Source organism: Onychostoma macrolepis, chromosome 07 (genome assembly GCF_012432095.1).
Source record: "Onychostoma macrolepis isolate SWU-2019 chromosome 07, ASM1243209v1, whole genome shotgun sequence".
In the NCBI taxonomy this organism is placed as follows: Eukaryota; Metazoa; Chordata; class Actinopteri; order Cypriniformes; family Cyprinidae; genus Onychostoma; species Onychostoma macrolepis.
Genome location: NC_081161.1, coordinates 2,328,914 through 2,354,956, shown reverse-complemented (window position 1 = coordinate 2,354,956; position 26,043 = coordinate 2,328,914). Strand labels below are relative to the sequence as shown.

Sequence of the window (26,043 nt, the reverse complement as noted above, 5' to 3'; positions counted from 1 at the left end):
CTCTCCCGATAAACTCCGTGACTGCGCGCGTTTCTCACGCATCACCGGAAACACGGCATGTTGCAATCTATGACGAAACCGGCGAAAGCCAATGAGCGTTTGATATCGCTGCCGTAAAACTTGTTGTAAAACTTCTTAACGGTAAATAGCTGCATATCACTTATGAATGGTTTGAATTTGTATCTGTTCCTCACACAAAGCATCACATTGATACTGAAGATTTGAATAAAAATAAAATACTTTTATGATAATTTTATTTAATGCTTGTGAATGACAGCGTATTAATAAATGTATGTGCCCCATGTTAAAACCAAATTAATATTGCATGATAAGTTAAATGTTCTCTCTCTCTCTCTCTCAATTCAATTCAACTCAATTCAGCTTTATTAGCATGACTGTTTAGCACTATGTTGCCAAAGCATTAACATATATATATATAAACAACATAAATAACATAAATAATAATAAATAAAATCCATCTAAATAAATGAAAAGATAAAGTAAGTCAGTTTTGAGTTAATCATGTTTAACATCTAACATTGTGAATGGTTAATACATATTTAGCAGCGAGTGCAGCTGTGTTATCATCTTCTCCAAGTAAGAAGGGCATTTTCTCAGTATCACTAAGTTCAGTAAATGATGGAATCAATGCTTCAAATCTGGGGAGAAATGTTTCCCTCACATTGTGATATTTAGGACACATCAGCAGAAAGTGTTTCTCGTTCTCTATTTGCTGTAGATCACAGTGTCTACAGATCCTGTGCTCTCGCTCTGTCCATGTCTGTCTGTGTCTTCCTCTCTCTATTTCTAAATCATGGTTACTTAATCTGTATTTGGAGAGGATTTGTCTTTCTTTAATGGTCTAATCAATAAATAATTGGCAAATTTAGTGGTTCTGTTTAGGGTTGAGTAGCATTGGAGTTTATTATGAAGGTCAAAGTGTATTTTTAGAGATTCATCATGAGTGTCTTTCAGATTTTTGTCAGTTTCTTTAATAATGGTTTTGGGGTTGTAGCTGTAGTCGGTGAGGAGCTGGGTTTTATGGACGAGCTGAAGAGCGAGCGTGTTTAGAGGATGAGATTCTGCTGAGGTTTCATTGGCGAGGAGGGCTTTATATCGGACTGAATCAGGATCAGATCGATGGAGGTGATGCCAGAACTGAACACATCTCTTCTGGATCTCAATCTTCAGTGGGTATAAGCCTAATTCAGCTCTGCAGGCATCATTGGACGTACCTCTATGGACCCCTAAAATGTTTTTGATAATTTCTAGTTGCGTGGAGCACAGCTGATGCCTGTCACTGGCTTACATTGGTATCTCTTCTGTGAGCCCATCACGGAATTTTCGGCGATTCCGTGATACCACCACAGATTCAGGGGTTAATAGTACGTGGTCATTACAGGGAATTCTGTGAGATCAGGTTGTCCTGAACACACTCAAAAGTCTGATGCATGGGTTGGTTCATACTAAGTGTGATCTAAGATTAAAACACCCTTTTTTGTAGGTAGCAGTGGAGCAGAAGAGACTCATGTGTTCTGCAGTTCTGGTGAAAATGTCCGTCTGTCCTGTAATAATGCTCTTTCTGGCTGCACATCAACTACATGGATCTATATCAGACAGTCAGAGGTAGTTGAACTGATTGCTGGAGGAATAAAGAAGAAAGACACAGAGATACATGAGAGACTGAGTCTGGGCTCTGACTGCTCTCTGAACATCAAGAACGTCACAAAAGAAGATCGTGGATCTTACACCTGCTGACAATATGTGAATGGAGTACAACAAGGAACTGATGCACGTGTTTATCTGCATGTTCTTCATGGTCAGTGTTTCTGTGAATATTATGATCATATGTTGAATTAAACAGTAATATTGTTGTCCCTGAAAAGACTGGAATCAGTCGTGTAATCTCTGTCTGATTTCTGTTTCAGTCTCTTCATCATCCTCACAGTCTGAGATCAGATCAGGCCGCTCTGTGACTCTCTCCTGTCAGTTATATTATGATCGAGTCTCTTGTGAATCTTTGGTTGGTTCTGAGGGAATTGATCTGATCTGGGTGAATCAGGCTGGTGTGAATCTGCAGACAGACTCCAGATTTCAGATATTCTCCTCAGAACAGTGTCTCAGCTCTCTGACTACAACACTCCTGAATGAGGATCACAACAGAGAGTGGAGATGTCAGGTTACACAGAGAAATCAGCTCAAGACCTCAGCCACATATACTGTCCAGTATTCAGGTAAAAAAAAAAAAAAAAAAAAAAGGTTATTTTAAGAACTATTTACTGAAAAGTTCTTTGGGGAAACTGGTTCTTCATATAGGCGCTTTCTCTCAGCCATCACATACATCAACAACAGACATTGCTGAGTGCTATCTTAACAGTTTTTTTGTATTATGTTTGTTATGTTGTGTGTGTTAAACAAGTGCAGTGCTGTGGAAACGAATTCCCCCCTTGGGGACAATAAAGTTAATCAATCGCTGTTAAATGCTTTACCATTTTATTTCTTTGTCAGTAGTTGTTGTTTTTATATCTTTAGTTAAATAGTAATATGTCTCTTAATGTGTCTCTATATGGTCTCTCCCTCAGTGATTGGGATTGTTGTTGCTGCTGCATCAGCTGTTCTTCTTGCTGTTATTCTCTGGGTAATTTGTAAAAAAAGAGCTGGTGAGTTTTTTCTAGATAACCTATTCCTAATATTAATGTATTCCTAATATTCAGATAACCTATTCCTAATATCCTGTGTTTCAGAAAACAGAAGAGGGACTAATGACTCTGTGGTAAGTAAAAGCCAAAGACCCGTGAGGTTGCTCTATAAGCTGTAATATGTGAACTCTTATTAGTCACGTTAGTTAAAGCATCAGCTAGAAGACAAGTTTGTATATTTGCACTGTTTCGTGTCTAAAGTTCACAGATAAGAATAATGGAGCCAGTGATTCAGTCAGCAGGTCCATTCATCTTACTCCCAGCACTAATGTAAGTGAACAATATGATTCATCTTCAATCATTTGTGTATATTTTTATATTTGTGTTTGACAATTGCTGTGGTGATTTTCCTGTGGGCCATATTGTACTGTAACATAGTCACGTCTCTTCAGCTGATTGGCTGGAGCTGCACTGACAGGTCATGTGACCAGCCACTCACAATGTTACACTTACTACTTATGAGAATTTGCCAATGCCTCCCTTTTATATGAATACAGTAAACCATTATTTAAAAAAATAAAAATAAAAAATAACTGTAATTCACTGCTATTTCAGAGGTTTTATTAGATGCCTAGTGTTGACTGACTTACTACAGATGAAATTTGTCCAATATCTCCTATTATGTGTGTACAGTACTTAATGATATAGTGTATTTAACATATTAAAGGCATAGTTCACCCAAAAATTTAAACTCTGTTTTCAATTACTCTCCCTCATGTGGTTCCAGAATCATAAGACTCTGGAACCACAAAACCCATTGCCTAGACTGTCTAGACTTTCAGTGGATGGACACAAATAAAGAGAGAATATTAAACATATTGATAACACTTTAGAATTATGTTCTGTCATTAATGAATACTAAACAGGACAAATGAGTAACACAGTATTCTAACAGTTTTACTGTCACAGCCCTGTTTTACTGCCCTGTAGTTTTTGGCATGTTATAATTACCTCTATCATCAGGGGCCGCTCTGTAGTCTGAGTTGCTTGTTTGCCTAAAAGGGGTAGAGACAGTGTTGCCAGACTTATGATAATTATTGAATTTGTATGTTAATTTTGACCTCTGTACGATCAATAATGAAAAAATCCCATAATGTACAATAATTTGTGACACTTCAAATGATGGTCATTGTAATCATAGGGCTTCTTATTCTCATTGATCGAGCACACCTCAAAGTGTGTTATGAATGCAGGAGGGTGCCCTGATTTAAGCCAACGAGCACTATGTTGCGGTTCATGACGGCATTAAATCTGTAACACAAAAGGACCTCCTCAACATCTGGCAACAGGCAAGCTTCCAATGACAGCGACTCAGAGGTGGAGTTTGGACCTTCCCACTAAAGTATGTCTAGATATTTATCTATTGTGGTAATTTAGATTATGTCAAAAATCTTTTTTTATTCAGCATCAAAAAGTTACTGTAGGTGTTACAAAATAAACACTCTAGTAACAAGAAACTCTGATTGATTAATGAATTAATTAATAAGTAATGGTGCTTTGTCGAATGTTCACTGTTAGCTAATCAGAGAACTACTAACTACTGTATACAGGTTCATAATTAATATGAATAATGTATAATGTATAATTAATCCTAAAGTGAGCACTGTAACCCACTAATAATGACTCAATTATTAATATATCCTTCAGAAATAACTGCTAATTATTTGGATCAGTATTCTAAAGTGAATAACATGATCATGAGCAATTTGAAATATGAAAATAACATTTGACTTATACTGGTGGTATACAACACTATTGTCATTTTAGAGTCATTCAGAATCTGAACTGTCTCCATAACTGAGTTCCATTATTGATTCTGCTATTTACTCATCATCTATGCGAAGCTGCTTTGACATAATTTGTATTGTATGAGGTGGTGCTGTAAAATTAAGTTGAAAATGCCAGGAATGCATTTTTTATTTTATTTTTTATTGAGGACAAGAAACAAACAGGTCATCATGGGTGTTACAAAGTCAAGACAATACAATTTCCATACATTCTTTGGAGTATAGTTTTACACTTCCACAATCCATTTATCCCAATACTTAATACATTTTTCCAAGTTAAGTCTAACAGTAAATGTAAGTCTCTCCATGCAGTATATTTCATATACAATTCCCAACCACTTGTCCTTTGTTGGAGGGTCAACCTGAAACCATTTATGTGTTTTGGCTTTCCAACTGCTTGCTAAAAGTATTTTTAATAAGTATTTGTCACTGTATAGAACTTTTTTAGGTATTTTTCCTAGATACAGCGTAATGAATGAAAAATCCAACTCCTCCCCTAATATTTTCCCAATTTCAGCTGCCACTTCATGCCAGTAAGACTGTATTTTTGAACACACCCCCAGAAAATATGAAAATAATTAGCCACTGAGGTTCCAACAAAGGCCCCGACTCTGTTCACCTGTGTGTATTGCTGTTAATTTGGGAGTTATAAATAATCTTATGAAATTCTTCCATCCAAACTTCCATCCAAAACTTTTTGTTTTACATAGTTTGACGTATATTTTTTATTGGTTTGTATATGTCCATATAATTTTGAAACTTAACGTTCTTATTGTCTTCTTTTCAATATGCATTAATGAATGTAGTGATCAAGTTTTCATCACTAGTTGCCATACATTTTACTTTGTTATTAAAGTAATTCCTAACTTGCAAGTATCTATAAAAATCCTGCTTTACTAATCCCAATGTGTCTGACATGGCCTGGAAACTCAGTAAATTTCCATTAGAAGTGACTGAGCAGTAAAATGTAATTCCTCTCCAGACCCATTGTTTAAATCTTTCATCCAACCTAGCTGGTTCAAAATCTGGGTCATATACTATCCACTTTAATACCCCAGCCTGTTTTTCTAATTGTAATTTCCTCATAACTCTAAATCACAACTTCACAGAGAATACAGTCCAGTTGTTTAATTTCCTGTAGTTCCTTTTTAGCTAGATTATTTATTCCCAAGTAATGATTGTAAAGGCGTATCTATCTGTGTAATTTCCAAAGTTTTCCATCTAGACTCGTAGCTCGGTATACACCAGCATAGTAAGGGCTTCATTTGTGCAGCATAAAAATAATCCTGAAAACAAGGTAGGGCCCTCCCACCCTTCTCTTTTGCCAACTGCAATGTCTTAAACCTTATCCTAGGTCTTCTACCATTCCAGACAAATCTCAATCATTCCATCCCATTTATTAAATTGGTTTTGTGATATGTCCAGAGGTAATGACTGAAAAAGATATAGTAACCGTGGTAACACATTCATTTGAATGATTACTCGTGTCTAGTGGGAGCAAAGTCCATTAGCAAAATCAGATTTTATCTCTTTACAAATAAGACCATAATTACTGACAAAGAGTTTTGATATATATTTTGTAAATTGTATCCCTAAATATTTGACCAATGAAGAATTCCATTTATATTTATATTGCTGCCTTATATCTGAATTAGGTCTAAAGTTATATGGAAGTGTTTGAGTCTTTTGTTTATTTATTTTGTAACCAGAGTATAAATTATGTGTTTTTAAAAGGGTCATCAATTTAGGGATGGTAGATTCAGGGCTTGTCAGGAATAGAAGAACATCATCTGCATACATCCAGATCTTATGTTCGTCTTCTTTAATAATGATCCCCTTTATCTCTGGATCCTCCCTTTATTGCTTGAGCTAGAGGTTCAATAAATAATGCAAAAAGAAAGGGACTTAGGGGGCATCTGTTGTGAATCATCAGACAGATCGGGATCCATTTGCAGCTTTATTAGAATAGTCAGGCAGAATAGGGTAATTGACCAGCAATAGTAACAGAGTAGGCAAGGCAGAGACGTAGTCGGGAGAAACAGGCAGAGTAATCGAGGCAGGCGGTTTATAATCAGAGTCCAGAGAAACAGTCCAAATCAGGGCAACCAGAGAGGGATCACAGAGTCGATAACCAAAGCAGAGATAGTAACAGAAAAGCAAACACGGGTAGAAACGCTCAGTAGTGACAGCCAAGGCAAATCAAGACTTCGCAATGTGTGCATGGAAGTGTGCTGCTTAAGTATGGGTGTGTGAATGAGGTGCAGGTGTGGCAAGGTGATTAGGCCCAGGTATGAGGGATGATGGGAAACAGAGTCCGAAATGGGGTTAGTATTCAGGGGATGGTTCCCTTAGGTGGCCGAGAGGAGTGGTGCAGGAGCTTTGATTGTAACAGAGCCCTCCCCTGCGAGCGGCTCCTGACGCGAGGAGGCAGACGACGCCGGGTCTTCCACGAGGTCGAGGGCCGGCTTCTCCGGTGCAATCTGTGGAATTCCTCTGTGAGAGTGGGGTCTAGGATGTCGTCCGAGTTAACCCATGATCGCTCCTCCGGACCGAACCCCTCCCAGTCGACTAGATACTGTAGTGTACTGCCCCGGCGTCTGGAGTCTAGCAGTTCATGCACTCGATACGCCTCCTCGCCGTCGACCAGAATGGGCGGGGGAGTCTGCAGCTCAGCTCCCTCCTCCGGTACCCCTCTCGGACCACCAGCAGGTTTCAGCAGAGATACATGAAAAGTAGGAGAAATGCGGTAATGAGAAGGCAGTTCTAACCGAAATGATACAGGGGTAATTTGTCTGGAAATCTTGAAGGGCCCAACATACCTGGGACTGAGTTTCTTGCATGGAAGTCGGAGGCGAAGATCCCGGGTCGAGAGCCAAACCCATTGCCCCGGCTGGTAGACGGGGCCTGATTGTCGGTGTCGGTTGGCCTGAAGTTCCTGGCGCCTAACAGCCCGTAGCAGATGGGTGTGTGCTCGGTCCCAAACTTCCTCACTGCGTTGAAGCCACTCAGTAACCGAAGGCAACTCGGTGGGTTCTCCTGACCAGGGGAACATTGGTGGTTGGAATCCGAGGATACATTTGAAAGGGGTCATGCCTGTGGCTGGTTTGGTCAGGGAGTTTTGAGCATATTCCGCCCACATCAAATATCGACTCCACTCTGTCTGTTGTTGTTGACAGTAGGAGCGAAGGAAGCGAATGACCTCTTGATTGAGACGCTCGGTTTGACCGCAGGAGTTGTTCCCGTAGCCGAGATCCCAGGGTGGCCTGAACTGGGGTTTGTGTGAACCTGAGTGAGCAGTTGCTGACGGAAGGGTTCTGGAACGAATGCACGGTCGACAGGACATTCTGGAGGAGGTTGAATCTGTTGATTAGCGTGGTTGATCTCGGTCATTATATCCCACTGAACGGGAGCTAGCAGAATTCTTTCGGGAATGATATTTTCGGAGGAGCCAGAGATCTCTACCTTCAGTTTGACGGAGAGTGCATCTGCTTTGGTATTCTTGGTGCCAGGTCGATAGGTTACAGTGAAGTGGAAACGTGTGAAGAACAGTGCCCATCTGGCCTGCCTGGGATTCAAACGTTTGGCTGAACGCAGGTATTCAAGGTTCTTGTGGTCGGTGAGAACGAGAAATTGGAGTGCAGTCCCCTCCAGCCAGTGTCGCCACTCCTCCAATGCTAGTTTTATGGCCAGTAGTTCGCGATTGCCCACATCATAATTCCGTTCAGCAGGAGAGAGTTTGCGGGAAAAGAAGGCACAAGGGTATAATTTAGCGGGCTCACCATGGCGTTGGGATAACACAGCTCCCACCCCCGTATTTGAAGCGTCGACCTCAACGGTGAATTGGCGGTCTGGGTCAGGGTGTCGAAGGATGGGTGCGGAGGTAAAGCGAGTCTTTAGTTCTTTAAATGATAGGAGGGCTTCGGTGTCCACACTAGGCGAGAGGTGTTGCGCTTGGTCATAGTGGTGAGCGGAGAAGCGATGGAGCTGAAGTTTCTGATGAAGCGTCGGTAGAAGTTAGCGAACCCCAGGAAGCGTTGTAATTCTTTTACCGTCTGTGGCTGTGACCAGTCGAGTACTGCCTGGACCTTCTTGTCATCCATAGCGACCCCGTCTTGACTGATTATGTAACCGAGGAAAGAGGTGTTGGTCTGGTGGAACTCACATTTCTCTGCCTTTACGTAAAGCTGGTGTTGTAGTAATCGCTGAGAACTGATCGGACGTGTCGACGTGTTCCTCTTGGGTATCTGAGTAGATCAGTATGTCGTCAATGTATACGATTACCCATCTGTCTAACATGTCACGGAAGATGTCATTCATTAAAGCTTGGAAGACGGAGGGACTGTTAGCGAGCCCGAAGGGCATAACCAAGTACTCATAGTGCCCACTAGTGGTAGAGAAGGCTATTTTCCACTCGTCCCCTTCACGGATGCGGATCAGATTGTAGGCATTCCGTAGGTCGAGCTTGGTGTAGTATTTTGCCTGCCGTAGTTGTTCGAGGGCTGAAGGGACGAGTGGTAGTGGGTAACGGAACTTCACAGTGATTTCATTCAAGCCTCGATAGTCAATGCATGGTCTTAGGCCCCCATCCTTCTTCACAAAGAAGAACCCGGCGGATGCAGGAGAGGTGGACGGTCTGATGAATCCCTTGCTTAATTCCTCCTGGATGTAGGTCTTCATGGACTCTGATTCTGGTTGGGACAGAGGAAAATCCTTCCCTTGGGTGGCGTAGTCCCAGGCAGGAGATCGATTGCGCAATCGACTGAGCGGTGAACGGGGAGCCGGGAGGCTTTCCTTTTGCTGAAGACTTCTATGAGATCTGCATACTCAGGGGGGTAAGGTGAGAGTGTCGGCGAGGAGGGTTGTAGTTGTGTTGGGTTGTCTGATGATTTTGGACAGACAGCGTTCTTGACATGCTGGTCCCCATTCTGTAATCTGTCCCTCCCTCCAGGATACTTGAGGATCGTGGGTTCGAAGCCAGGGAAGACCGAGAATCAACGGATGGTTAGGTGACTGTATGACGTAGAATTGGATCTGTTCAGAGTGCAGGGTTCCGATGTGCAGTGTGACGGGTTCGGTGAGGCGGAGAATCTTTCCTTTGCCTAGAGGACGACCATCTAGCGCCTCCACTGCCAGAGAGGAATTACAGGGGTTTAGTTTCAAGTGATGTTGACTGACAAACACACGGTCTATGAAATTTCCAGCTGCTCCTGAGTCTAGAAGAGCCGTTGTCTGGATTACTTGGTTCTGAGAAATCAGTTCAACAGGTAGTTTGATACTAGAGGCTGAATTGAGCGAGCGAGTAATGTCACTCACCGAGCACTGATCCGATGATGGCCGAACGGGACAAGTGTTCTTCATATGGCCTGCTTGACCGCAGTACAGACAGAGTTGATTTTGTATGCGGCGTTCCCTCTCCTCGGGAGTGAGGTGAGTGTACCCTAGTTGCATAGGTTCAACAACGTTGTGAGGTTTGGGTGGTGAGCGTGGTGCAGACCGTACGGTGCGTCGAGAACGAATCAGATTGTCTATGTGGATGGAAAGTTCAATGAATTGACTCAGGGTCCTCCTTCGTCTCGACACGCCAGCTCAGATTACAATTCAGTGTTCAGTCCCTTCCGAAACAGCAGTTTCAAGGTATCCTCTACCCATGTGGTTTGTGCCGCCAGAGTGCGAAATGACAGGGCATACTCAGCCGCAGTTCTCCGGCCCTGTGAGAGTGTTAGAAGCTGCTCACCCGCGTTTCCTTTCTCAGTTGGATGTTGAAACACCTCCTTGAAGTGTTGGAGGAATGAGTCAAAGGTAGGGAAGGTTGAACCATCAGTCCTCCATACCGCAGTAGCCCAGTCCAGAGTGCCGGTGAGTAACGAGCACACATAGGCGATGCGACTGGATTCAGTGGGGTAAAGTGAAGGTTGTTGGCTGACGAAGAGTGAGCATTGCAACAGGAAGCCTTTGCATTTAGTGGTGTCACCGTCAAATTTCTCAGGAAGGGCGAGTCGAGGGTTGACAAAGGGAGCTTGCACGGCCGGAAGGTTGTTCGGAATGGGTGGCGGGTTGGCAGCGGCTTGAGGTTGAGCCATGCGCAGACCTTGCAACGCTGTAACGAGCTCCTCAGTGAGTGTAGTGAGTCGATGCAACTGATGTTGGTGCAGAGCAAGTTGCGAGGCTTGAGCCGTGAGTTCGGTTGTCAGCTGTGTCAATGCTGCTGGATCGCTGTTTGGCGAAGTCTTCTGTTGTGAATCATCAGACAGATCGGGATCCATTTGCAGCTTTATTAGAATAGTCAGGCAGAATAGGGTAATTGACCAGCAATAGTAACAGAGTAGGCAAGGCAGAGACGTAGTCGGGAGAAACAGGCAGAGTAATCGAGGCAGGCGGCTTATAATCAGAGTCCAGAGAAACAGTCCAAATCAGGGCAACCAGAGAGGGATCACAGAGTCGATAACCAAAGCAGAGATAGTAACAGAAACGCAAACACGGGTAGAAACGCTCAGTAGTGACAGCCAGGGCAAATCAAGACTTCGCAATGTGTGCATGGAAGTGTGCTGCTTAAGTATGGGTGTGTGAATGAGGTGCAGGTGTGGCAAGGTGATTAGGCCCAGGTATGAGGGATGATGGGAAACTGAGTCCGAAATGGGGTTAGTATTCAGGGGATGGTTCCCTCTGGTGGCCGAGAGGGAGTGGTGCAGGAGCTTCGATTGTAACAGCATCCTTGACGTGTCCCTCTTTCCAGACTGATTGTTTTAGATAAATGTCCATTGATCTTAATCCTGGCCGTTGGTGAGTAGTATAACATTTTAATACACTTAATAAAATTATCATTAAAGCCGAATCTTGCCAGTACCTGATACAAATAATCCCATCCAACAGAGTCGAATGCTTTCTCAGCATCTAGACTCAACAAGACCTTGCTTGTATTTTCTAATTTTGTAGCATTCTCCTTAAATTATCCTATGTCTGTCTATTTTGTATAAATCCAGTTTGGTCTAGATCTACCAACTCAGAAATAATGCCCTCCAGTCTCTTAGATAAGATAGAAGCAAATAATTTATAGTCCACATTTAAGACCAATATTGGTCTATATGAGCTACAATCATTCGCATCCTTCCCTTCTTGTGGGATGACCGAAATAACTGCTTCTTTCCAAGATTGTGGGATTTCTCCACCTCTCAGTATATAATTAAAGCAGTTAAGCAGTATGGGTGTTATTTGGGCTCTGAACGTCTTGTAAAGTTCAGATGGAAAACCGTCTGTTCCGGTGCTTTATTTGCTTTCAGCCTTGATATTGCGCTATCTAGTTGTTCCGACGTTATTTCGCTGTTAGTTCTTCATTCTGTTTTTCCCCTATTAACGGTAGGTCCAGTGAATCTAAAAAACATTTTAAGGTTAGGTTATCTGCCCTGGTTTGTTGGGTATATAGATCTTTGTAAAATAATTCAAAAGATTCCTGAATATCCTTTAATTCGTTACATACTTTCTGTGTTTTAGGATTCTTAATTCTATATATTATATTTTTTTCCTGCTGTTTTCGTATACTCCATGATAATAGTTTCATTGCTTTAGGGTCTGTTTCGTAATACCTTTGTTTGGCAAATTTGATTCGTCTTTCTATTTTCCTCATCGCATATACCATTCAACTCTTGTTTTACTTTATTTAATTGGGTCAATATTTGTGGAACTTTCTGTTTAGCATGCTTTATTTCCAGGTTTTTCATTTCCACTTTAATAGTAGGTTTAATAGTCTTTTCTGTTTTTCTTTTTTGCGGGAAGCGGTGAGAGCAATAATTCTACCCCAAATTACTGCCTTAGCGGCATCCCATAGAGTGCTTGGAGACAGTTCACCATCATCGTTCCTTTGGAGATATAATTCGAATTCCTTCTGGATCTGCTTCTGAATCATTGGATCATTCCGTATACTTGTATTAAGTTTCCAAAGTGTATCTTTCTTTTGATTTTCTAAGTGTAGGGTGAGGTATACCCCGGCGTGGTGGTCGGATACATCCTTAATCCCTATGTAACAAATTTTAATTCTATGCCTGTCTAAGTTATTCATAAATATATAATCAATTCTTGAGTATGGCAGGCTGAGTAAAAGTAAATTGCTTTTCCATTGGGTGAAACTCTCCATATATTGAACATACCCAATTATTTAAGAAACCTTTGAACCACTTTAGCATTTGGATTCTTCATTTATTGCTTGAGCTAGAGGTTCAATAAATAATGCAAAAGAAAGGGACTTAGGGGCATCTGTTGTGAATCATCAGACAGATCGGGATCCATTTGCAGCTTTATTAGAATAGTCAGGCAGAATAGGGTAATTGACCAGCAATAGTAACAGAGTAGGCAAGGCAGAGACGTAGTCGGGAGAAACAGGCAGAGTAATCGAGGCAGGCGGTTTATAATCAGAGTCCAGAGAAACAGTCCAAATCAGGGCAACCAGAGAGGGATCACAGAGTCGATAACCAAAGCAGAGATAGTAACAGAAAAGCAAACACGGGTAGAAACGCTCAGTAGTGACAGCCAAGGCAAATCAAGACTTCGCAATGTGTGCATGGAAGTGTGCTGCTTAAGTATGGGTGTGTGAATGAGGTGCAGGTGTGGCAAGGTGATTAGGCCCAGGTATGAGGGATGATGGGAAACAGAGTCCGAAATGGGGTTAGTATTCAGGGGATGGTTCCCTTAGGTGGCCGAGAGGGAGTGGTGCAGGAGCTTTGATTGTAACAGAGCCCTCCCCCTGCGAGCGGCTCCTGACGCGAGGAGGCAGACGACGCCGGGGTCTTCCACGAGGTCGAGGGGCCGGCTTCTCCGGGTGCAATCTGTGGAATTCCTCTGTGAGAGTGGGGTCTAGGATGTCGTCCGAGTTAACCCATGATCGCTCCTCCGGACCGAACCCCTCCCAGTCGACTAGATACTGTAGTGTACTGCCCCGGCGTCTGGAGTCTAGCAGTTCATGCACTCGATACGCCTCCTCGCCGTCGACCAGAATGGGCGGGGGAGTCTGCGGCTCAGCTCCCTCCTCCGGTACCCCTCTCGGACCACCAGCGGGTTTCAGCAGAGATACATGAAAAGTAGGAGAAATGCGGTAATGAGAAGGCAGTTCTAACCGAAATGATACAGGGGTAATTTGTCTGGAAATCTTGAAGGGCCCAACATACCTGGGACTGAGTTTCTTGCATGGAAGTCGGAGGCGAAGATCCCGGTCGAGAGCCAAACCCATTGCCCGGCTGGTAGACGGGCCTGATTGTCGGTGTCGGTTGGCCTGAAGTTCCTGGCGCCTAACAGCCCGTAGCAGATGGGTGTGTGCTCGGTCCCAAACTTCCTCACTGCGTTGAAGCCACTCAGTAACGAAGGCAACTCGGTGGGTTCTCCTGACCAGGGAACATTGGTGGTTGGAATCCGAGGATACATTTGAAAGGGTCATGCCTGTGGCTGGTTTGGTCAGGAGTTTTGAGCATATTCTGCCCACATCAAATATCGACTCCACTCTGTCTGTTGTTGTTGACAGTAGGAGCGAAGGAAGCGAATGACCTCTTGATTGAGACGCTCGGTTTGACCGCAGGAGTTGTTCCGTAGCCGAGATCCCAGGGTGGCCTGAACTGGGGTTTGTGTGAACCTGAGTGAGCAGTTGCTGACGGAAGGGTTCTGGAACGAATGCACGGTCGACAGGACATTCTGGAGGAGGTTGAATCTGTTGATTAGCGTGGTTGATCTCGGTCATTATATCCCACTGAACGGGAGCTAGCAGAATTCTTTCGGGAATGATATTTTCGGAGGAGCCAGAGAGATCTCTACCTTCAGTTTGACGGGAGAGTGCATCTGCTTTGGTATTCTTGGTGCCAGGTCGATAGGTTACAGTGAAGTGGAAACGTGTGAAGAACAGTGCCCATCTGGCCTGCCTGGGATTCAAACGTTTGGCTGAACGCAGGTATTCAAGGTTCTTGTGGTCGGTGAGAACGAGAAATTGGAGTGCAGTCCCCTCCAGCCAGTGTCGCCACTCCTCCAATGCTAGTTTTATGGCCAGTAGTTCGCGATTGCCCACATCATAATTCCGTTCAGCAGGAGAGAGTTTGCGGAAAAGAAGGCACAAGGGTATAATTTAGCGGGCTCACCATGGCGTTGGGATAACACAGCTCCCACCCCCGTATTTGAAGCGTCGACCTCAACGGTGAATTGGCGGTCTGGGTCAGGGTGTCGAAGGATGGGTGCGGAGGTAAAGCGAGTCTTTAGTTCTTTAAATGATAGGAGGGCTTCGGGTGTCCACACTAGGCGAGAGGTGTTGCGCTTGGTCATAGTGGTGAGCGGAGAAGCGATGGAGCTGAAGTTTCTGATGAAGCGTCGGTAGAAGTTAGCGAACCCCAGGAAGCGTTGTAATTCTTTTACCGTCTGTGGCTGTGACCAGTCGAGTACTGCCTGGACCTTCTTGTCATCCATAGCGACCCCGTCTTGACTGATTATGTAACCGAGGAAAGAGGTGTTGGTCTGGTGGAACTCACATTTCTCTGCCTTTACGTAAAGCTGGTGTTGTAGTAATCGCTTGAGAACTGATCGGACGTGTCGTACGTGTTCCTCTTGGGTATCTGAGTAGATCAGTATGTCGTCAATGTATACGATTACCCATCTGTCTAACATGTCACGGAAGATGTCATTCATTAAAGCTTGGAAGACGGAGGGACTGTTAGCGAGCCCGAAGGGCATAACCAAGTACTCATAGTGCCCACTAGTGGTAGAGAAGGCTATTTTCCACTCGTCCCCTTCACGGATGCGGATCAGATTGTAGGCATTCCGTAGGTCGAGCTTGGTGTAGTATTTTGCCTGCCGTAGTTGTTCGAGGGCTGAAGGGACGAGTGGTAGTGGGTAACGGAACTTCACAGTGATTTCATTCAAGCCTCGATAGTCAATGCATGGTCTTAGGCCCCCATCCTTCTTCACAAAGAAGAACCCGGCGGATGCAGGAGAGGTGGACGGTCTGATGAATCCCTTGCTTAATTCCTCCTGGATGTAGGTCTTCATGGACTCTGATTCTGGTTGGGACAGAGTGAAAAATCCTTCCCTTGGGTGGCGTAGTCCCAGGCAGGAGATCGATTGCGCAATCGACTGAGCGGTGAACGGGGAGCCGGGAGGCTTTCCTTTTGCTGAAGACTTCTATGAGATCTGCATACTCAGGGGGGTAAGGTGAGAGTGTTGGCGAGGAGGGTCGTAGTTGTGTTGGGTTGTCTGATGATTTTGGACAGACAGCGTTCTTGACATGCTGGTCCCCATTCTGTAATCTGTCCCTCCCTCCAGGATACTTGAGGATCGTGGGTTCAAGCCAGGGAAGACCGAGAATCAACAGATGGTTAGGTGACTGTATGACGTAGAATTGGATCTGTTCAGAGTGCAGGGTTCCGATGTGCAGTGTGACGGGTTCGGTGAGGCGGAGAATCTTTCCTTTGCCTAGAGGACGACCATCTAGCGCCTCCACTGCCAGAGAGGAATTACAGGGGTTTAGTTTCAAGTGATGTTGACTGACAAACACACGGTCTATGAAATTTCCAGCTGCTCCTGAGTCTAGAAGAGCCGATGTCTGGATTACTTGGTTCTGAGAAATCAGTTCAACAGGTAGTTTGATACTAGAGGCTGAATTGAGCGGCGAGTAATGTCACTCACCGAGCACTGATCCGATGATGGCGAACGGGACAAGTGTTCTTCATATGGCCTGCTTGACCGCAGTACAGACAGAGTTGATTTTGTATGCGGCGTTCCCTCTCCTCGGGAGTGAGGTGAGTGTACCCTAGTTGCATAGGTTCAACAACGTTGTGAGGTTTGGGTGGTGAGCGTGGTGCAGACCGTACGGTGCGTCGAGAACGAATCAGATTGTCTATGTGGATGGAAAGTTCAATGAATTGACTCAGGGTCCTCCCTTCGTCTCGACACGCCAGCTCAGATTACAATTCAGTGTTCAGTCCCTTCCGAAACAGCAGTTTCAAGGTATCCTCTACCCATGTGGTTTGTGCCGCCAGAGTGCGAAATGACAGGGCATACTCAGCCGCAGTTCTCCGGCCCTGTGAGAGTGTTAGAAGCTGCTCACCCGCGTTTCCTTTCTCAGTTGGATGTTGAAACACCTCCTTGAAGTGTTGGAGGAATGAGTCAAAGGTAGGGAAGGTTGAACCATCAGTCCTCCATACCGCAGTAGCCCAGTCCAGAGCCTTGCCGGTGAGTAACGAGCACACAAAGGCGATGCGACTGGATTCAGTGGGGTAAAGTGAAGGTTGTTGGCTGACGAAGAGTGAGCATTGCAACAGGAAGCCTTTGCATTTAGTGGTGTCACCGTCAAATTTCTCAGGAAGGGCGAGTCGAGGGTTGACAAAGGGAGCTTGCACGGCCGGAAGGTTGTTCGAATGGGTGGCGGGTTGGCAGCGGCTTGAGGTTGAGCCATGCGCAGACCTTGCAACGCTGTAACGAGCTCCTCAGTGAGTGTAGTGAGTCGATGCAACTGATGTTGGTGCAGAGCAAGTTGCGAGGCTTGAGCCGTGAGTTCGGTTGTCAGCTGTGTCAATGCTGCTGGATCGCTGTTTGGCGAAGTCTTCTGTTGTGAATCATCAGACAGATCGGGATCCATTTGCAGCTTTATTAGAATAGTCAGGCAGAATAGGGTAATTGACCAGCAATAGTAACAGAGTAGGCAAGGCAGAGACGTAGTCGGGAGAAACAGGCAGAGTAATCGAGGCAGGCGGTTTATAATCAGAGTCCAGAGAAACAGTCCAAATCAGGGCAACCAGAGAGGGATCACAGAGTCGATAACCAAAGCAGAGATAGTAACAGAAAAGCAAACACGGGTAGAAACGCTCAGTAGTGACAGCCAAGGCAAATCAAGACTTCGCAATGTGTGCATGGAAGTGTGCTGCTTAAGTATGGGTGTGTGAATGAGGTGCAGGTGTGGCAAGGTGATTAGGCCCAGGTATGAGGGATGATGGGAAACTGAGTCCGAAATGGGGTTAGTATTCAGGGGATGGTTCCCTCTGGTGGCCGAGAGGGAGTGGTGCAGGAGCTTCGATTGTAACAGCATCCTTGACGTGTCCCTCTTTCCAGACTGATTGTTTTAGATAAATGTCCATTGATCTTAATCCTGGCCGTTGGTGAGTAGTATAACATTTTAATACACTTAATAAAATTATCATTAAAGCCGAATCTTGCCAGTACCTGATACAAATAATCCCATCCAACAGAGTCGAATGCTTTCTCAGCATCTAGACTCAACAAGACCTTGCTTGTATTTTCTAATTTTGTAGCATTCTCCTTAAATTATCCTATGTCTGTCTATTTTGTATAAATCCAGTTTGGTCTAGATCTACCAACTCAGAAATAATGCCCTCCAGTCTCTTAGATAAGATAGAAGCAAATAATTTATAGTCCACATTTAAGACCAATATTGGTCTATATGAGCTACAATCATTCGCATCCTTCCCTTCTTGTGGGATGACCGAAATAACTGCTTCTTTCCAAGATTGTGGGATTTCTCCACCTCTCAGTATATAATTAAAGCAGTTAAGCAGTATGGGTGTTATTTGGGCTCTGAACGTCTTGTAAAGTTCAGATGGAAAACCGTCTGTTCCCGGTGCTTTATTTGCTTTCAGCCTTGATATTGCGCTATCTAGTTGTTCCGACGTTATTTCGGCTGTTAGTTCTTCATTCTGTTTTTCCCCTATTAACGGTAGGTCCAGTGAATCTAAAAAAAAAACATTTTAAGGTTAGGTTATCTGCCCTGGTTTGTTGGGTATATAGATCTTTGTAAAATAATTCAAAAGATTCCTGAATATCCTTTAATTCGTTACATACTTTCTGTGTTTTAGGATTCTTAATTCTATATATTATATTTTTTTCCTGCTGTTTTCGTATACTCCATGATAATAGTTTCATTGCTTTAGGGTCTGTTTCGTAATACCTTTGTTTGGCAAATTTGATTCGTCTTTCTATTTTCCTCATCGTATATACCATTCAACTCTTGTTTTAGTTTATTTAATTGGGTCAATATTTGTGGAACTTTCTGTTTAGCATGCTTTATTTCCAGGTTTTTCATTTCCACTTTAATAGTAGGTTTAATAGTCTTTTCTGTTTTTCTTTTTGCGGAAGCGGTGAGAGCAATAATTCTACCCCAAATTACTGCCTTAGCGGCATCCCATAGAGTGCTTGGAGACAGTTCACCATCATCGTTCCTTTGGAGATATAATTCGAATTCCTTCTGGATCTGCTTCTGAATCATTGGATCATTCCGTATACTTGTATTAAGTTTCCAAAGTGTATCTTTCTTTTGATTTTCTAAGTGTAGGGTGAGGTATACCCCGGCGTGGTGGTCGGATACATCCTTAATCCCTATGTAACAAATTTTAATTCTATGCCTGTCTAAGTTATTCATAAATATATAATCAATTCTTGAGTATGGCAGGCTGAGTAAAAAGTAAATTGCTTTTCCATTGGGTGAAACTCTCCATATATTGAACATACCCAATTATTTAAGAAACCTTTGAACCACTTTAGCATTTGGATTCTTCATTTTGGGGGGATTAGTTGTATCTACCCTGGGTTGAAGTTGGACATTTAAGTCCCCATCACATATGAGAATCCCATGCGATTATGTAGCTATTAAACTGAATATTTTCTTGAAAAATCTTTAGATGCTTCGTGGCGGAGCATATACATTGAACAACCTTACATCTTTATCATCTAGTTTGCCTCTAAATGAAATAAATCTACCCTCTTTGTCTTTAATTTCGGATATAAATTCAAAATTTATCGTATTAGGAATCAAAATACCGACTCTCCTGCGTCCAGATTTATGAGATGAGTAGTAAGTATTTTGGAAACCCAATTTTTTTCAATTTCTCGAGTTCCGTTGAGGGTAGGTGAGTCTCCTGCCAATAAATTACTTGTATTCTTTCTCGTTTCATTTTAGCAATAATTTTGCTCCTCTTAATCAGATTATGTAACCCATTGACATTGAGCGTTATTACCTTATATTCCTGACTATGCATTTATTCATTTCAAACCACGTATCTTTTTGTAACATTTTCCATGACAACCCACTAAACATCATAAACCACATGTAAACATTCTTAACATGAGGAAAAAAATACATAACAAAAAACAACAGACTTCCAAGTCCAAGGTTTAACATAAAATCTTCAATTTGAGGTGCAATTCAGTGCAAAAGAAAACACTCTCAAATGTTCGATGCACTAGTAGTTTCTAAACGAATTACCAATTAACCAGATATGATCTCCTTTACCTAAATTACCATGACATCTACTACGTTCTCTCATCAAATAGACACTTTACAAAATTTGTTACCGCACCATTTACCATAATAAGCATTCGGTTTGTCCATGTTATCCCCAATCTTAAAGTCCATGTTATATCATCAGTCATCAACATTTTTTATCGTGGAGGATTAAGACTCCCGTCATTTACCCCACGATCTCGTTATTAGGTATATCAGTACTTGAAAATTCCGTCCTGACTCGTTGGAAGCTCTGCAACTTTTCCCGTATCTATTCTTGATCCTCTGTTGTGCGGCGTCGATCTGCTGTTTCTAGGATGTGGAGTCCAGGTCTTTGACATTTTCCACAGAAAATCCTCTTTTCTTCAAGTTTTTAGCTGCATCAGCCATTCTCGTAGATTTTAGTGCCGTTTAGCTGGGTGTGGGATTTGGAACCGAATTCCTTTGGTTTTGAGCTCCTTCAGTATCCCCGCGTAGGCCTTTCTTCTGCTTGAAATCTCAGAGGGATAGTCATGGTCGAAATAAATCCTCTTTCCTTCAATTTTTACCTCCTTTTTTCTCCATGATGTATGCAGCACTTGCACTCTGTGCTCTAAAAAACAGAGCACCAGTGATCTGGGTGGTGAGTCGCGGGGAGGCTTTGGAGCGAGCGCTCTATGACAGCGCTGTATACCCAGCCTTGTGTCAGTTAGCGGCAGTCCCAACTCCGATTTTATAAAACTCGTCACAAACTCCAGCATTACTACCCTCGGATCCCTCCGGAATTCCATTTATGCAGAGGTTATTCCGTCTCGAGCGAGCTTCCAAATCGATCTTTTCTTGTATCTTCCTTTGTTTCTCCAACACGTCAAGAAATGCGTCACTCGCCGTTCCATTCCTCGATATCAGCTGTACGTTGTTCTACTTCAGTCACTCTGACTGCGGTAGCTTGCAGGTTGCATGAAAGGTCTTCAATTTTCTGGTTAGTTTATTCTCTGAACTCATTCAACTCCTTCCACATGTCTTCCCGAAGAGCAAGCCGAAATTCGGCCATGTCGTTCTTGAAATCCACTCTGAATGCTCTAATCTTGTTTCGAAAAAGCCGCTATGCCAGAGTTAGCTACTTCTTCGTTACGTTAGCCTTCCCCGTTCGCCATCTTTTCAGTGGCTCTCTTCACTGCCGTCGATGTCTTCGATTATTTCTCCTTTTTCTTGCTTCGAGCCTGTTTTGCTTTTACCCCTTTTTTGCTTCTCCCCTTCCATTTTCGCTTTACATATAAATTCAATTTACTAAATGTAATTTCTGAGGGGATTTGAATCAACCGATTGGGAGAGGTTCTTTCAAGGAGCCATCTGGAAGTCCCACCAGGAATACAATTTTAAATGTAGAGAGTCATTGTGGCCACAAATACATTCATTGGAATGAGGGAGGAAGGAGGAGTGCAAATCACAAACTCAGTCATAAATCATTCATTTCTGACAGACTTCCAGACCCAAACCCTGTAGCGAGATATTTTACCAACTATTATATTCTACCAACTTTAAGCTTGGTTTATCATATTTTCATTGATTTCTGTTTAGGAGCATAAAGATGACGTGACTTATATTGAGGTTAACACACACTGTATAATCCAAGCCAGAAAGAAGGAGGCGAGTAAACACTTGCCTGTTCTTCTGTTTCAACTGATGCCATCCATCTTCTCTAATCTGTTTTATTCTTACTTGCAGTTCTTAAAAATCTTGAATTAAGAATTAATTGTGGGTTGAAACTTCTCATCAACATGATCAACTTCTTTCCAATCTGTTCATTCAGGTTTATGATGATGATAAAGTGACTTATTCTTCCATCAGAGGAGCAACAGCTGGACCTCAGGATGACTGCAGTCAACTTTATGCCTCTGTGAACAAGAACCATCACAAATAAGTCAGTTATTAATTATACAATTAGCATCATTTGTAGAGGAATATACACCTTATATAACTGGATATTTCCATTCAGTGCCATTGTAAATAATGTCTTCTTTCATATCAGTCCACCGGCAACTAGTTTATAGCTGTCATTTTCCTTTTGTAAGTATTTTTCTAGATGTTATCCATGTTTTATGTCTCAATGACATGCAAGCAAACAACCAAATAAAGAATTTCAAGACAAAAAAAAAAAAAAGGTATTCACTTCCTTCCTGTCACATGAGGCCGTCAACTTCCAACCCCTACTTCCAGGCAAAGGCAAAACCTCCCAAAGAAATGTTTTCATGTTACTAATAAGTATTTTTTGTTGACATATAGATATCTATATAATCACGAACGTCTCTAGAATGATCCAAACAAAACAAATCTTACAAGAGATCTATAGCCAAGCGGCTGCAAATGACTTATAAATGTACATATCATGGGGAAATGGGGTATACTGTGTTGATAGGTTAATAAATCAAGGTTATTAGTCTTGTTTAGTGCTTTTTGCTTTCATATTATCCCACCTAAGACATAACTTAACCCTTTAACTGACATCTCTACTGTACAGTAGACCTTAATTTGATTGGGAATAAATCTGTCAAAAGGAGGGGATGAGAAAGCAATCTTTCCACAGCTCTACCGCCCAACCTCTGTGTCTGCTGTTCCAGTTTTCAAGAGACAGCAGCAGTTTACAAACTTCAGTCAGTCACACAAAAGGAAGAATGGAAAGATTAAGAGTTAAAGCATGGCATTAATTGCTGTAGATTCTCTTTTTCTCCCTTTTATGATATTATGTCTTGTAAGGGGCAAAATATTGAGGCCCCTTCATCCAGTTTGGATGTGTTTCATTCTAATCAGTCAAGGACCATAATTATTATTATTATTATTTTTATTTTTTTTATGACAAGTAGCTTATGATTCCATTATAATGATGAAATTTAGGCAATTCAAGTAATGAGTTTACATTTATACTATTATGAAATCACCTACTACAGTAAGCCATTGAAAACTATGGGCCTAAAAATGCGTAATTTTCTTTCAGGTATAATTTTTTTTGTTATATAGGTGTATTTTTTTCTTCATTCTATTTATTCTTATTTATTTATTTTCAATTACATTTTTGATACACAATGCCCTGTTGGGGCAACTTAATGGCTACACTTTGTCCTGCACTATGTTCCACCACTTTGTTGTTTGTTGTGTTTTCATATTCAAGAGATTATAAGCTACACTCCCACCGGCAAATTTGCCGCACATTCAAATATGATTTTCAAGAAAAAAGAATAATAATAATAATAATAAAAATGGGGAAAAAACATGCAGAACATGTTCACATAGGACACTATTAACATTCAGAAAAACATTCAGAAAAACTTGGCCACAAATGGGTTAAAGTCATAGTTCACCAATACATTAACATTATGTCGTCATTTACTCACCCTCATGTGGTTCAAACTCATTAGACTTTGGGTCTGGAACCACAAAACCTATTGCCTAGACTGTCTAGACTTCCAATGAATGGACAAAATTAATGAGAGAATGTCTTCCAAAAAAAAAAAAAAAACTCAGTTGTGCTCTGAAGGTGAATGAAAGTTATACAGATTTGGAAGGACATGAAGGTAATCTTGAGTGTTTATTACAGACTAATTAACAATCAGTTTGTGCTAATTAACAAAATAGGCAAAGACACTTGATGATGTAAGTGTTTACAACATTTTGTAAGAAATAATTTGATGTTTGAACTTCTTGAGCAGCTGCTTTCACTAATGTTTGTAACATTTTATTTAATTTGTTAAAAATAAATATATGACATGCTACTATACTGTACGTATAGACCTATTTACAATGATTTTTTATTTTTTTTCTCTATGATTGCAAATATATATTATTTTGCAATCTCTGTAGACATCACACAGCAACCTCTTGAGAAGCCTGTGTTTGTGTTCAAACCTTTAGAGGCTGAACAGAATTTGACCGTGTCATATCTGAGTTTGCTCAAATCTGTTGCTGGTAATCTGCTGAACAGTGTGCAGAAAAATACTGTCAATATTTTACATTTTGTTTCCCAAGATTGTTTCTGGATCCTCCACAACAGTGTATACACTGTGAGTGTCTCACTAAACACATTGGATTCGTGTCATCAGCTCATTAATAAAGACTCCAATGGCCTGTAGCATGAAGCGAGATGAACAAACTCAGAGCTTCAGAGTAGGTTTAGAGTTGATAAAACCAAGCAAATCCAACCTGGTTTAGATCAGGATCACCGAGTTCATGAAGAGCATGAACCAGAGTTTGTGATTAACTCTGGAGCGCGTGCAGCAAACAGCCAATCACACGGAGCGTGGAGAGCATCAGCAAAGTGTCAGTGGGATTCACTTTTCTGCTGAAGATTTAGAGATGTCTTTATTAAAAATGTAATACATTTAAATGCATTTACAAGGCAGGAATAAACACTTCTGATGCAGCAAAAGAAGGCAGCAAGAATGAACGAAACGCATCCGTGTTTCAGTCCGTCTCGAATCGCGCTCACGGAAAGCGCTCGAGAAACAGTATCTCTTCTACAGCTCGGTACGCTTTAAACTCATTTTTTTTTTTTTGTAAGAGCCAGAGACTGTATGACAATCACGTTACATGATTTGACTGAAAACGAAACAAAAATTAAAACATCTTTGAGGGAGGGGGCCTCCTGGAGTTTCGGGGGCCCTAAGCAGCTTGCGTATTCTGCGTATAGAGACGATCGGCTCTGGCTACAGGCCACAAGAGCTGAAATGGTTGTGCAAGAGTTTAACTAGAGTTCAACAGAGTTGTTTAATTAAGAGTTTATGTTGAATAAATTAATGCTGATGTTATAGTTGAATATTCAATGTTAATTCAGCATCCATTCTGTGTTGTTGGATATTGTTGTGAGGACTTTTATTATGACGGGAGGGAGAGAGGAACAGAATAAAGGAGAGGAGTTTGTTAAGAAGAGCTCGTCTGTGTCCGAGGGTTTTATTTTAGTAATCTTCTAACTTTCTCAGTATTAAAGCCCCGAAAGCACCCACAAACAACTATTATAGTTGTTTCATTTAAAGCACACATTCAAAATGTGTACTATTGGGAAAACTACTTCTCAAATGTGCATTAAAAAAGGTACATGCACACACCCATGTGTGTAAAACTGTAGAAATACAAAAACTGTGTTTGTTTGTTTATAAAGTAAGGAAGGAAAAATGAACTAAATGATTTGTGTAAGTCAAAAAATTGAAGAATATTTAGAATTGAGAATTGAAATATATTTAAAGACTATCTGGAATAATAAATGATAGAAAAACATTTATTTCAGAGATTCAGCAAAGAAACACTCTGCCATAACTGAAATGACATAGGAAATGAACACGGGTCATTTTAGACCCATGTTGTGGATTAGAAGGGTAGTGACACAAAAACTATTTTTATTCAAAAAGTAAGAAATAAAAAATAAGGATTTGTGATGATCAAAAACAAGTTAATTGAGGAATTTCTGGAATTATGAAATTCATTTTTGCAAAGATATATAAAAAATAAACTCTGTCGGGTCACTTTAGACCCATGTTGTGCATCAAAGGATTAAGGGGTGGTAACTGTTTTAATTCGTACAATGTGAATCGTACAACAATGTATGATTTTTTGAAAAAAAACATGAAGGTCTTCCCCTAAACAGTGGAGCATAAATAGATCATACAAATACATATCAATTAGGCACAAATTAATCAAAACCTAAAATAGTTACATACCACAATGAAACTGTAAAAGTGACACTAAAGTGAAGTGCTTGACCAAGATTCAGGTTTTTCAGACATTTAGTTTGGGAGTGAGAATAAAAAAAGTGGTAACTTGCAATTGTTACCTTAAATAGCTATCTCTATCTGATTTAACACATACAATTATTTTATGGTTAGAAATCAGTGTGTTTGGGTGGATTAATTGATTGTAAATAATGTTTTTGACTTGAATAAATCCTGTTATGTCAGGTTACCATTGTTTTCCGTGCATTAGTTTCTGGTGGTTTGTGCTCAGTGTGGTTGTATTTCTCATCTTAAATTCCATTGAAGCAAATATTGGCCCATGATTATAACATTAATATTTTCTGACTTTGATCTCTATGAGTGACTACTTTGAAAAATGCTGCACTTCAATGCACAAGACACAACATAACAGTGTTTCACACTTGGGTGTAAAGCATATAATGTGCTCGCTGTTTTCCAGAATTGATCTGAAGATCAGGTATATGAGTAAATAGATTTTCTGTGTCCAGGACTTATTTTACTGTAGTGTGTGATTTCTTAAATACTAAAGACAATTACTGATGTGTTTTGTTTCAAAAGTATAATGCAAAGGGTGAATTTATTTT

At 41.6% G+C, this 26,043-nt stretch overlaps 1 pseudogene; it reads left to right on the top strand.

Annotated features, from left to right (window-relative positions):
* Positions 1 to 1,140: 1,140 nt before the first annotated feature.
* Positions 1,141 to 21,858, top strand: LOC131543445 (uncharacterized; annotated as a pseudogene).
* The last annotated feature ends 4,185 nt before the right edge of the window (positions 21,859 to 26,043 follow it).